The sequence below is a fragment of the Oryx dammah genome, unplaced genomic scaffold, assembly GCF_014754425.2.
Source record: "Oryx dammah isolate SB20612 unplaced genomic scaffold, SCBI_Odam_1.1 HiC_scaffold_17, whole genome shotgun sequence".
Taxonomy (NCBI): Eukaryota; Metazoa; Chordata; class Mammalia; order Artiodactyla; family Bovidae; genus Oryx; species Oryx dammah.
This window is the reverse complement of record NW_024070201.1, coordinates 49,643,502-49,655,689: the sequence shown is the minus strand read 5'-3', so window position 1 is coordinate 49,655,689 and position 12,188 is coordinate 49,643,502.

The following is a 12,188-nucleotide window of genomic DNA, read 5'->3' as shown; positions in this document are numbered from 1 at the left end:
AGCGAAATCACCACCACACACCTGTTAGAATGGCCCAAATCCAGAACACTGACACCACCAGCTGCTGACACCAGGGAGCAACAGGAACTTCCCTCCACTGCTGGTGGGAATGTGCAAACGTAGGGCCACTTCGGGAGACAGTCTGGCAGTTTCTTAACAAGGCTTTACTCTTACCATACAATCCTATAATCATACTCATTGGTATTTGCCCAAAGGAGTTGAAAACTTATGTCCACACAAAAACCTGCACACAAAGGTGTATAAAGCTTTATTCATAGTTGCCAGAACTTGGAAACAGCCAAGATATTTTCATTTGGCAGATGCATAAGCAAACTGTGGTACATCCAGACAGTGAAATATTATTTAACTACTACAAAGAAATGAGTTGTCGGGAGGAGAGGGATAGATTGGGAGTTTGGGATTGACATGTACACATTGTTTTATTTAAAAATACCCCTCCATGGAAAAAAATTTTAAAGGAAAATAAGCTATCAAGCCAGAAAAAGACACGGTGCTGCTGCTAAGTTGCTTCAGTCGTGTCCGGCTCTGTGCGACCCCATAGACGGCAGCCCACCAGGCTCCCCCGTCCCTGGGATTCTCCAGGCAGGAACACTGGAGTGGGTTGCCATTTCCTTCTCTAATGCATGAAAGTGAAAAGTGAAAGTGAAGTCGCTCAGTCGTGTCCAACTCTTAGCGACCCCATGGACTGCAGCCTACCAGGCTCCTCTGTCCATGGGATTTTCCAGGCAAGAGTACTGGAGTGGGGTGCCATTGCCTTCTCTGGAAAAAGACATGGAGAAACCATAAATTCATATAACTAAGTGAAAGAAACCAATCTGAAACAACTACATACTGTATGATTCCATTCTGGAAAAGGCAAAGCTACTGAGAGAGTAAAAAAAAAACGTAGGGTTGCCTGAAACGAGTGGGGAGCAAAGATGAACATGTAAAGTACAGGGAGTTTTTAAAGCAGTGAAATTATTCTGTATGATAAGGATGGGTACTTGACATTAAACATTTCTCAAAACCCATGGAATGGACAAGAGTAAACCCTAATGTAAACTGTGAAATTTGGTTGATAATGATGTGTCAATACTGGTTCATCAGTTGTAACAAATGTACCATTTTGATGCTGGTGTTGATAGTGGGGAGATTTTGGGGCAGGGCTGGGCAGGTGTGAAGTGTGGGAATTCTGTATTTTCCAGTCAGTTTTGCTGTGAATCTAAAGCTACTCTAAAAAATAAAGTTTATTAATTTTGAAAAGCAAAACCACATGTTAATAGAGCTATATCAAAGAAGTCAGGATTCATATTTTAAAAGATTAAAATTACAGAAGTGTCTTAGGGTCATCCTCCACTTGATTTCTGCGGCTTCTCTGGGCATACTTAGACACAGAATAGATGCTTACCTAGTGCTTACTGGAAGAGCAAATCACTCAATAAGCTTTCTATTGCATAATTTCATGATTTGAGATTTTATCTTTGGTAGCTTCTTCCCATTATAATAACTCCTTATCCAGTGGCCTTTTTCTGACAATTAAATATGTAAAAGAAATAGAATTTCCTGATGACTAAAGCATACAGCTTAAAGTCCTCACAGCGTGGCGGTTAGCATCCTCAGAGCAGTCTGAGAGTCAGGCAGAAGCAGTACTGTCTTGTGTTACCCAGGTCTCAGAGGTACCACACCATTGTTTCTACCATAGTCTTGCCATTAGAAGTGAGTTTTCTATGGAAAACAGGATGGAGGGGCCTCAAACAATTAAAAATAGAACTGACATATGACCCAGCATTCCATTTCAGGGCATTGATACTGAAAAGACATATGCATCTCCATGCTCACTGCAACGTTATCTATAGTAGCCAAGGTTTGGGAATTACCTTCCTGAGTCCACTGATGGACGAATGGATAAAGAAAATGTGAGCTATAAACACATCCTGGAATATTAGCCATTTAAAAAAAATGAAATCTTGCCATCTGGGACATGAATGGACCTTGAGGATCTCACTTATATGTGGAATCTTTAAAAAACAATAACAACAACAAAAAAAGTTATGGATACGAAGAACAATTTGGTGATTGCCAGAGGCATGGCAAGATATGGGAGGTGGGTGAAATGACTTAATGGGGTCAAAGGTACAAAGTAAATTTCTAGTTATAAAATAAGCCATGGGGATGTAATATGAAAAAAATATATAACTGCGTATGGTGACGGATGTTAACTAGATATTGTGATCATTTTTGCAATATATACAATTGAATCATTATGTTACACACCTGAAACTAACAATGTTACGTCAATTAAACTTCAATACAAAAAAATCAAAAGAAAAAATTTTGAATTGCATCTTGTACCTGAAAAAGAAAGTAACATATCTCTACTTCTCTCCAGAACTTAAGAGGAGGGGAATTAAGCTCCATCTTCTAAAACAGCAAAGAATTTCTATGCATATCTTTAAAGACTGCCCATGCCTGTCTGACTGTTTGTGACCCCATGAACTATATACAGCTCACCAGGCTTCTCTGTCCATGCGATTCTCCAGGCAAGAATACTGGTGCATGCGTGCTCAGTCAGTGTGTTTGGCTCTTTGTGACCCCATGAACTGTAGCCCATCAGGCCTATAGACAGTGAAATGTCTCAAAAATGAAAATTAAATAACTTTTTCAGACAAATGCAGGTTAAGAGAATTCATTACCATTAGACTTGGATTACAAAAATATTACACAAAGTTCTTCAGGAAGATGGGCTGTGGTATCAGAGAGAAGCTTGGATCTACATAAAGAAATGTAGATCTCCGTAAGTGGTTAGAATGTAGGCAAGGCCTGGCCTTGTTTGGACTTCGCTTGGAAGGACCACACAGCTTTGGAAGCCCAAACAGATGATGGCCTGTGTGCTGATGGTCTCCAAACAGATAAACGCATCTTTGATTACGTAGGATCTCTTCTCTGTAACCCAGGGAACCTTTGGCATGGTAATTATAAAACCTCACTAAGGACTTGAATTCTCTTGGAATGATGGCGTCACTGAAATCGTACCCCTTCCAGGAAGTCTCATCAAAGAATTAGAAGTTGCAGTAATGGCAGATCCCTAGGTGAAGCAGAAACAATATAGAAAACAACAGGAAAACTCCCCCCCCCCAATCTATGATATCTCGAGAGATAAAAGAGAATATAGCCATGAAATGAAAACAAGATTCTTCTTTTAAAAGTAATAACAGGAGAGAATTACTTCTGGAATTTTAATTTTTTTAATCCATAAAATAAATGGAAGATAAACTTAAGAAAATCTCCCAAGAAGTAAAAAGAAATGGAAAATGTGACAGGACATATAAAGTTAGAAAAAGCAATTAAGAATGCCCAACATCCATCTAATAAGAGTTTTAAAAAGAAAGCAGAGATTAAGTGAGGCAGAGAATATTATCAAATAAGTAGCACAAGAAACTGCCCATCACTAAAGGACATGAATTTTTAGGCTGAAAGGACCCACCAAATGACCAATGGTTGAAAACAGATTCTTACACAGGTGTATCACCATGAAATATCAAAACCCTCAGGACATGAAGATTCTAAAAGATTCCAAAAGAAAAATAAATTCACATACAAAGAATAAAGAGCCATATCGACATCCCTCAAAAGCAACATAGGAAGATAAAAGTGGTGAAATTACGAGAGAAAATTATTTTCAACTTAGAAATACAAACCTAGCCAAATTATTAATCAAATGTAATGGTCCAGTAAATGTGTTCAGATATGGTCTCAAAAAATATTCCTACTTTGCACCCATTCTCAGGAAGCTACTTGAGGAAGTGCTCCATTAAAACAAGGAAATAAGTCAAGATAAAGAAAGTCACAGAATTCAAAAAGCAGGGGATCTGGCCCAATAGATACACAAAGGCATATCGCAGGACAAAGCTCTATAGAACAACAGCTAGTCCAGATTCATGCAGGAGGACAGAAGGTATATTAGTCAGCTTTTTCTGTGTAATAAAACCTCTAAACCTCGGGGGCTTACAACAGTATTTTTCATCTTCATGGCTCTGCATGTTGGCTATGGTTCAATCAATACAGCTGTGCTCAGCTGGGCTTACCTCTAGACTGAGGTTTAGGTTCAAATCTTCTCCCCACGTTTTCTCGTTCTCCTTGAACCAAAAGCTATCCAAACCATGTCCTTTTCATAGTGGTTTGCAGAAACTCAAGGAGCAAGCCAGATTACACAAGCACATTGAACTTCTCTGTTCCCCTCATGTCTATTAAAATTTGTGAGCTAAAACAAGTCACAGGGCCAAGCTCAACATCAATGGGACAGGAAAATACATTCCTCCTATTTTGAGAAAGATACTGCAAAGTCACATGGCAAAAGCAGAGGTGTATAATTCTCTAACTGGAAGGAAGTGAGGGACTGGGAACAGTAATCCAGTCTGCCCCAGAAAGCTCCAGGAGAGATCTCTCCAGGAAATAATAATAATAATGGGACTGATAGAAGACTTGACATGTCTGACTGTGTGGAAAAGAGGATCTCCAAGAATTTTACAGTTTCTTAGGAGAGTGATTACTATAGAGGCTTAGGAAGCTAAGCAAATGAAAAACAGGTTATTATTAGGACTTCCCTGATGGTTCAGTGGCTAAGACTTTATACTCCCAGGGCAGGGGGCCCAGGTTCCATCCTTGTAGATCCCGCATGCACAACCAAGAGTTCACATGCAGCAGCTAAGATTCTGCATGCTGTACGCATGCTGCAACTAACACCCAGAACAGCCGAAAAAATTAAAATATATTTTTTTAAGTAGGCAATTATTACTTCTTGGAAAAGCAAAAATTCATACAAGGAAATTAATTTAATCATGGTACATATTTTATGCATACATGACAGACAAAAAGTCCAACCAAATGACATAACTAAAATTTGTGTGCAAATGCATTTTTTTTCAACTACAGTTTTTCATGTACTTCAAGACACATATGTTATAAAAACTGGAATCTGAAAATCTGAAGTCAAGATCCTTCAAAACCACTACCAGCCAGGGAATGGCTGTGACGTAGATATTATTGCCATGTGCAAACATGATAGCTGTTTCCAGTGGCATGACTGGATAGCTGCCACTCCTGGAGATTTCAGTCCACCCAGCATGTCAGTATTATCTGAGGAAAGAATGTAAGTCTGAGTTTTCATTTATACTTTCTGGAAAAATCAAGAAAGCACCAATATCAGAACTTGCAGAAGGAGATATCAATGGTTTGGAAGAAAATTACTGATGATTGTAGATCCCTCTCCTTAAAAATCCTATATCACCAATTCTCTTGAAGTTTCAGAGTATAACATTGTGTTAAATTAATTAAATGTGGGCACTGACATTTAAAGCAAAAAATAATTCAAAAAATGGGACTCTGACATAAAGAAGTGTTAGAAATACTTGAATCAATTTATTTGCTTATATTTTTCTTTTTATTGCTCACAAGCACCAAAGTAGATAACAAATTATATATCTAAAATGTAAAAGATCTCTTTCAATAAATATAAAAATTCTAAGGGGTAAGAAAACATTGTGGTTATTTTGGTTATTCTTTTTCTTTTTATTGGTATATAAAGGTGTAACTTACAGTCAATGGTGTCTTCAGTTCAGTTCAGTTCAGTTCAGTCGCTCAGTCGTGTCTGACTCTTTGCGACCCCATGAATCTATTCCGTGAAACATGGCATATTGGGATATTAGAGACACACTGGGGCCTTGGGTGGTGTGAGTTATAATTATTCATAGTAGGAAGCCAGTAGTCTAAAATCAGTCAATCAAGACATCACAGAGTAAACATTATCCTGGAAGAACACACTGTCTGAGATTAAGTCCCAGTTCTGACATTTGCTAACCATGTGACTTTATGTAATTACCAAATCCCTCTGTGACTCAATTTTTCTCATCTCTAAAATAGGAATAGAAATAGTGCCTACCATATAAGGTGATTATAAGGATTAGACAGTGCATGCAAAGCACTTAGGATCCAGCCTGACCCACCATAATTGTTAGCTAAAATTGTTACTTATCTAAATGTATGGAGATCAATACCAAAAGATACAGCTAAAATGATGTAGAGAGTGGGTTCTGAGTTCTGAGACTAGAAGTGGGGAGAAAAGAGAAGTTTTTCATTGTGTCTTGATTGGTTTTTAATTCTGTACTTTTAATTTTATTAAAAATTTTTTCTTTGTTTCATTTTTTATAAAATAATTATTAAGAATATACGTATAAGTCGGTCACAGACCTAAGTGTAAAATACAAAACTATATAACTCATAGAAGATAACATAGGAGAAAATGAGGTGATCTTGAGTTTGGCAATGACTGTTTTTGTTTGTTTGATTGATTTTGGCCATTCTGTGCCACTTTCAGGATCTTAGTTCCCCAACCAGGGATTGAACCTGGGCCCCTGAGTGAAAGTGCTGAGTCCTTACCACTGAGCCACCAGGGAGCTCTCAAATGACTTTTTAGATATAACACCAAAAGCACAATCTATGAAAGAAAAGAGGAAGTTGGACTTCATTAAAATTAGAAACTTCTGCTCTGCAAAAGAATGGAAGAACAAGCTACAGCCTGGGAGAAAATATTTGCAAAACACGTATCTGACTGGTATTTAAAATATGCAAAGAACCCTTGCTGCTGCTGCTGCTGCTGCTGCTGCTGCTGCTTCTAAGTCGCTTCAGTCGTGTCCGACTCTGTGCGACCCCATAGACGGCAGCCCACCAGGCTCCCCCGTCCCTGAGATTCTCCAGGCAAGAACACTGGAGTGAGTTGCCACCTCCTTCTCCAATGCATGAAAGTGAAAAGTCAAAGTGAAGTCGCTCAGTCGTGTCTGACTCCCAGCGACCCCGTGGACTGCAGCCCACCAGGCTCCTCTGTCCATGGGATTTTCCAGGCAAGAGTACTGGAGTGGGGTGCCATTGCCTTCTCTGAAAGAACCTTTAATACTCAACAATTTTTAAAAGCCTCATTTTAAAATAGGCAAAAGATCTGAACAGACATCTTACCAAAGATGATGTATCAAATATCAAACACATGAAAAAATTGCTCAACATCATGTTACTAGAGAATTACAAAGTAAAACCATGAGTTACCACTACCCATGTACCGGAGTGACTGAAATCCCAAACACTGACACACCAACTCACTAAGACATGCAGGGTGCCCAATGCTTCCTGCTGCTTAGATTTTGTCTGCATTTTATCATAATCATAGTGGACTGGTGCAATGTCTCATGGCATGCTAAGGTAATCAAAGTCTCTGTGGACTGAACTGTGGCCCAGAGACAAAGTTAAGGTGGTCCTGAAGCAAAATGGTGAAGATATACTTCTGCCCTTGCCAGGTTGAAACTACTCTTGGCCTTCTTAGCTTATTGAAATAGAGGAAAAACATTTACAAGTTAATAACTTGTTTATAGGTGACAGAGGCTCTATTGCTAGGCTCTTTGCTCTAGTAAAGAAATCATACCTGGGACAGCAGTACAATTAGAGTCATCACCTGTCTTAACATTTTAATAATCTACTGTCAGGTGAGTTAATTAGGAATTAGGTGAGTAACAGGAATCACCACTGATGAATTTTCAGGTCTTGGATGGTTACCAAGTCTTGCATTTCCCCCAACAATGTATCATTACTTTTTGTTTATAATTTTGATAGGAAGACTTTCTTTTTAATATTTATTTGTTTGGCTGCCTAAGGTCTTAGTTGTGCCACATGGAATTTTTGTGGTGGTGTGAGGACCCTCTAAGGGCTCAGTAAGTTCAGTGTGTAGACTTAGTTGCTGCATGGCATGTAACATCTTAGATCTCTGACGAAGGATGGAGCTCACATCTCCTGCATTGCAAGGCAGATTCTTAACCACTGGACCATCAGGGAAGTCTGCCAGCCCCTTCAACCACAATAGCCATATTAAAAAAAAAAAAAAAAGCCCTATTCCGTGGACTAGAAAGACATGTTCTACCAACTGCTGTCTCTAGTCTATACACTCTGAAACTAGAGAAATCATGAGGTTTAAGGGGTTTATAGACTGAACATATGGTGAAGTAAATGAGAATCAAGTCAGTTTACCACTTGTCTCCACTCTGACTAGTCGGCCAGGGTGCCAACTACTGTCCCAATTAGCATTACAGCCAGCGTCAACAGTCCCAGGGTCACAGTTTTCCTATTCATTTCCTAAGGCTGCCCTAACAAAGTAGCACAAGCTGAGTGACTTAAAACAACAGAAATTTAGTCTCCCATAGTTCTGGAGAACAGAAGTCCAAAGTCGAAGTTTCAGCAGGGCTGGTTCCTCCCGAGGCTCTGAGGGGTGTCTATTCCGTGCCTCTCTCCTAGCTTCCAGAGTCACCAGCAGTCCTTGATGTTCCTGGGCTCTCAGTTGCATCGCTCCAACCTCTGCCTCCATCTTCACATGGTGTCCTCTCTGTGTGTCTCTATAAGGACATCAGTCCTACAGATGTCCTCTTCCTATAAGGACATCAGTCATTGAATTAGGGCCCACACTAATTCTATACGACCTCATCTTGATTACATCTGGAAAGAACACATTTCCAAATAAAGTCACCTATTCCGAAGGTACCTGGGTGAAGACTTCAACATACCTTTTTGTTGTGTGTGCTTTTTTTTAAGGAAAACTATATTTTACTAAATTGTGTTTGATTTTTTTTTTAATTTTTATTTATTTATTTGGCTGTGTCACGTCTTAGTTGCGGCAGGCAGGATCATCCTTGAGTCCAGCGGGATCTTTTGATGAAGCACATGGACTCTTCAGGTGTGGTGCACAGGCTCAGCAGTTGCAGCACACGGGTGGGCTTAGTCCCTCCACAGAATGTGTGTTCTTAGTTCCCCAACCAGGAATTGAACCCAAGTCCCCTGTATTGCAAGGCAGATTCTTTACTGCTGGACCACCAGGGAAGTCCCACAATATATCTTTTTGAGAGACATAGTTCAACCCATAATTTACCCTGAGAAATAACTACAGATCCCACTAGGGAAATCTACAGGAATATATAGACAGATATTTATGCAGATGGGGAAAGAGTGGAAACAGTGTCAGACTTTATTTTGGGGGGCTCCAAAATCACTGCAGATGGTGACTGCAGCCATGAAATTAAAAGATGCTTACTCCTTGGAAAGTTATGACCAACCTAGATAGCATATTCAAAAGCAGAGACATTACTTTGCCAACACAGGTCCATCTAGTCAAGGCTATGGTTTTTCCAGTGGTCATGTATGGATGTGAGAGTTGGACTGTGAATGTGAGAGTTGGACTGTGAAGAATTGATGCTTTTGAACTGTGGTGTTGGAGAAGACTCTTGAGAGTCCCTGGGACTGCAAGAAGATCCAACCAGTCCATTCTAAAGGAGATCAGTCCTAGGTGTTCTCTGGAAGGAATGATGCTAAAGCTGAAGCTCCAGTACTTTGGCCACCTCATGCAAAGAGTTGACTCATTGGAAATGACTCTGATGCTGGGAGGGATTGGGGGCAGGAGGAAAAGGGGAGGGGACGACAGAGGATGAGATGGCTGGATGGCATCACAGACTCGATGGACGTGAGTCTGAGTGAACTCCGGGAGTTGGTGATGGACAGGGAGGCCTGGCGTGCTGCAGTTCATGGGGTCACAAAGAGTCGGACACGACTGAGCGACTGAACTGAACTGAACTGAACTGAAGCATGCTTGCTTTCACTTCATTCAAGGGATTCTAAGGCTGTGGACTAACCCAGGGCTGGAAACTGGATGAGAGATCATAACTCTCCATCTTGTCTTAAGCTGCCCTCTGTTTACCAGTTCCTCAGGACTTTTGGTTTTACATATCAGAATATTAGTGAACTGACCATATTCTTTGGCCGTATATGTAGTGTCTCCCTCGACCATCACAGGCCTGCAGAACCAGTTGCTACAGTACTTTCCAAAGATGCCATCACTCTCTCATAAATGTACTTCTCAATACCTTGGTGAAGAGAATGTCATCTGGGCCCTCCAGGGGATGGAATTGGGGGTAGATAACTTATAAACCTAGAACGAGAGGTTTATAAACCAACATTTCCATCTCCCAAAGTGTTTGAATTCTTTCTTCTTCATTATATCAAAGGATTCTCAATTTCATTTAACTTCATCAGTGAATCCAGGTGTCAGTCAACCAACTTAAAAAAAAAAAAAACACCACAATTAAATCCACTATACATCCACCAGGATGGGAAAAAAAAAAAAAAGACTAAGACTATCTAACTCTCAAGAGTATGTGGAGCAACTAGGATTCTCATGCACTATCAGTAAAAGTATAAAATGGCACAACTCCTTTAGGAAAAGCTCTGGCAGTTTCTTAGAAAACTAAATATACATCTATCTTATGACTCAACATTTCCATTTCAAGAGGAATGAAAAAATAGATCCACAAAAAAAAAATGTAACATAAATATTCATAGCAACATGATTGATAATAGTCCCAAACTAGAAATAACCTAGATGTCCATCAAAAGAGAATGGCTAAACACACTGCAGTATTAGTTGGCTGCTGCTGTATAACAAATAACCCCACCACTTAGCAGCTCAAAACAACATTCATTTCAGCTCACAAGTCTGTATTTCAAAGTCTGGCACAGTTCTCATCTGCCAGAATGTGGCTGGACTATCATCAGCTTTGGATCTCAGGGTGTCAGCTGAGTTGCATTCTCTTCGGGGGGCTCTGAGGAAGAATCCAGTCTCAAGGTTATTCAGGTTCTTACTGGAATTCAGATTCTTGTGACTGAAGGACTGAGGTCCTGTTTTCTTCCTGGCTGTCAGCTGGAAATCATTCTCAACCCCTAGAGATCACTCACATCCTTTGCTAAGTGGTCCCTCCATCCATCAATGAAGAATCTTCTTCCTGTTAAGGGTCTCTCATGCTTCAGATTTCTCTGACTTCACTGTTTAAGACTTCTGGACCTAGTGTAAAAGGTTCATGTCATTAGGTCAGATCCACCCAAATAATCACCTTTTTAAAAGTCAAATGTGCTGGGACTTCTCTGGTGGCCCCGTGGTTACGAATCCATGGGGCAATGCAGGCGATGTGTGTTGGATCCCTGGTCGGGGAACTAAGATCCCACCTGCTGTGAAACAACTAAGCACAAGTGCTGCAGCCAGTGAGGCTGCATGCCCATCTGCAGCCCATGCGCCACAACGAGAGTCCACGCGCCGAAACCGAAGATGCCCACGCCACAGCTAAGACCTGGCACAGCCACACAGCTACATGTAAATAATAAGAAAAGAAGAAAAGTAGGGCATCCCTGAGGTCCAGTGGGAAAGAATCTGCCTATCAATGCAGGGGACACAGGGTCGATCCCTGGTCCTGTAACATTCCACACGCTGTGGGGCAATTAAGCCTGCCCGCCACACCTACTGAACCTCTGGCTCTCTAGAGCCCGCGCTCTGCAAGAGAGGCCAGCACAGTGAGAAGCCCACTCACTGTAACTAGAGAGGAGCCCCTGCTCACTGCAACTCGAGAAATGCCCACACAAAGCAACAAAGACCAAGTGCAGTCAAAAATAAATAGATAGCTTTTTTAAAAAAAGTCAAATGTAAAAAAAAACTCATATGTGCTCTCTGACAACCTAATTGTGGGGGTGCTATCCCATTATCTTCACTATACTAGAGATTGTACCAGGAGGCAGGAATCTTGGGAGACATCTGAGAATTCTACTCACACAGGAGTCATTCAGTGAGATACTACTCAGCAATGAACTATCGATACACACAACATGGGTGAATCTCAAAAATACTATGCTGAGTAGAAGAAGATTTACACAGAGTACTCAGAGGAGTTCAAGAACAGGCAACATTAATCTGTAGTGGGAAAGTATGAGAAGAGTGGCTGCCTCTGAGGGAGTGGGCTTGGGATTGATTGGAAAGAGGCATGAAGGAGTTTTCTATGATGATGCTAAGGGATTGGGCTACACGGATGCATGTGTCAAACTCATTGAATGGTACGTTTCATTAGGTATGGAAATTTTACCAGAAAAATTAAAAATATTTTCTCTACGTAATGATATGCATACTGAAGTGTTAGGGGCCAAATGTACGAATGTCCGCAACTTACTGTGAATATATCAGAAAAATACAACAGACTGACAGATGGATAGAAGAATGGATAGATGGGTGGATAGGTGATATAATAAGATGTTAGACTCTAAGAAAAGATAAACTCATCTTTAAA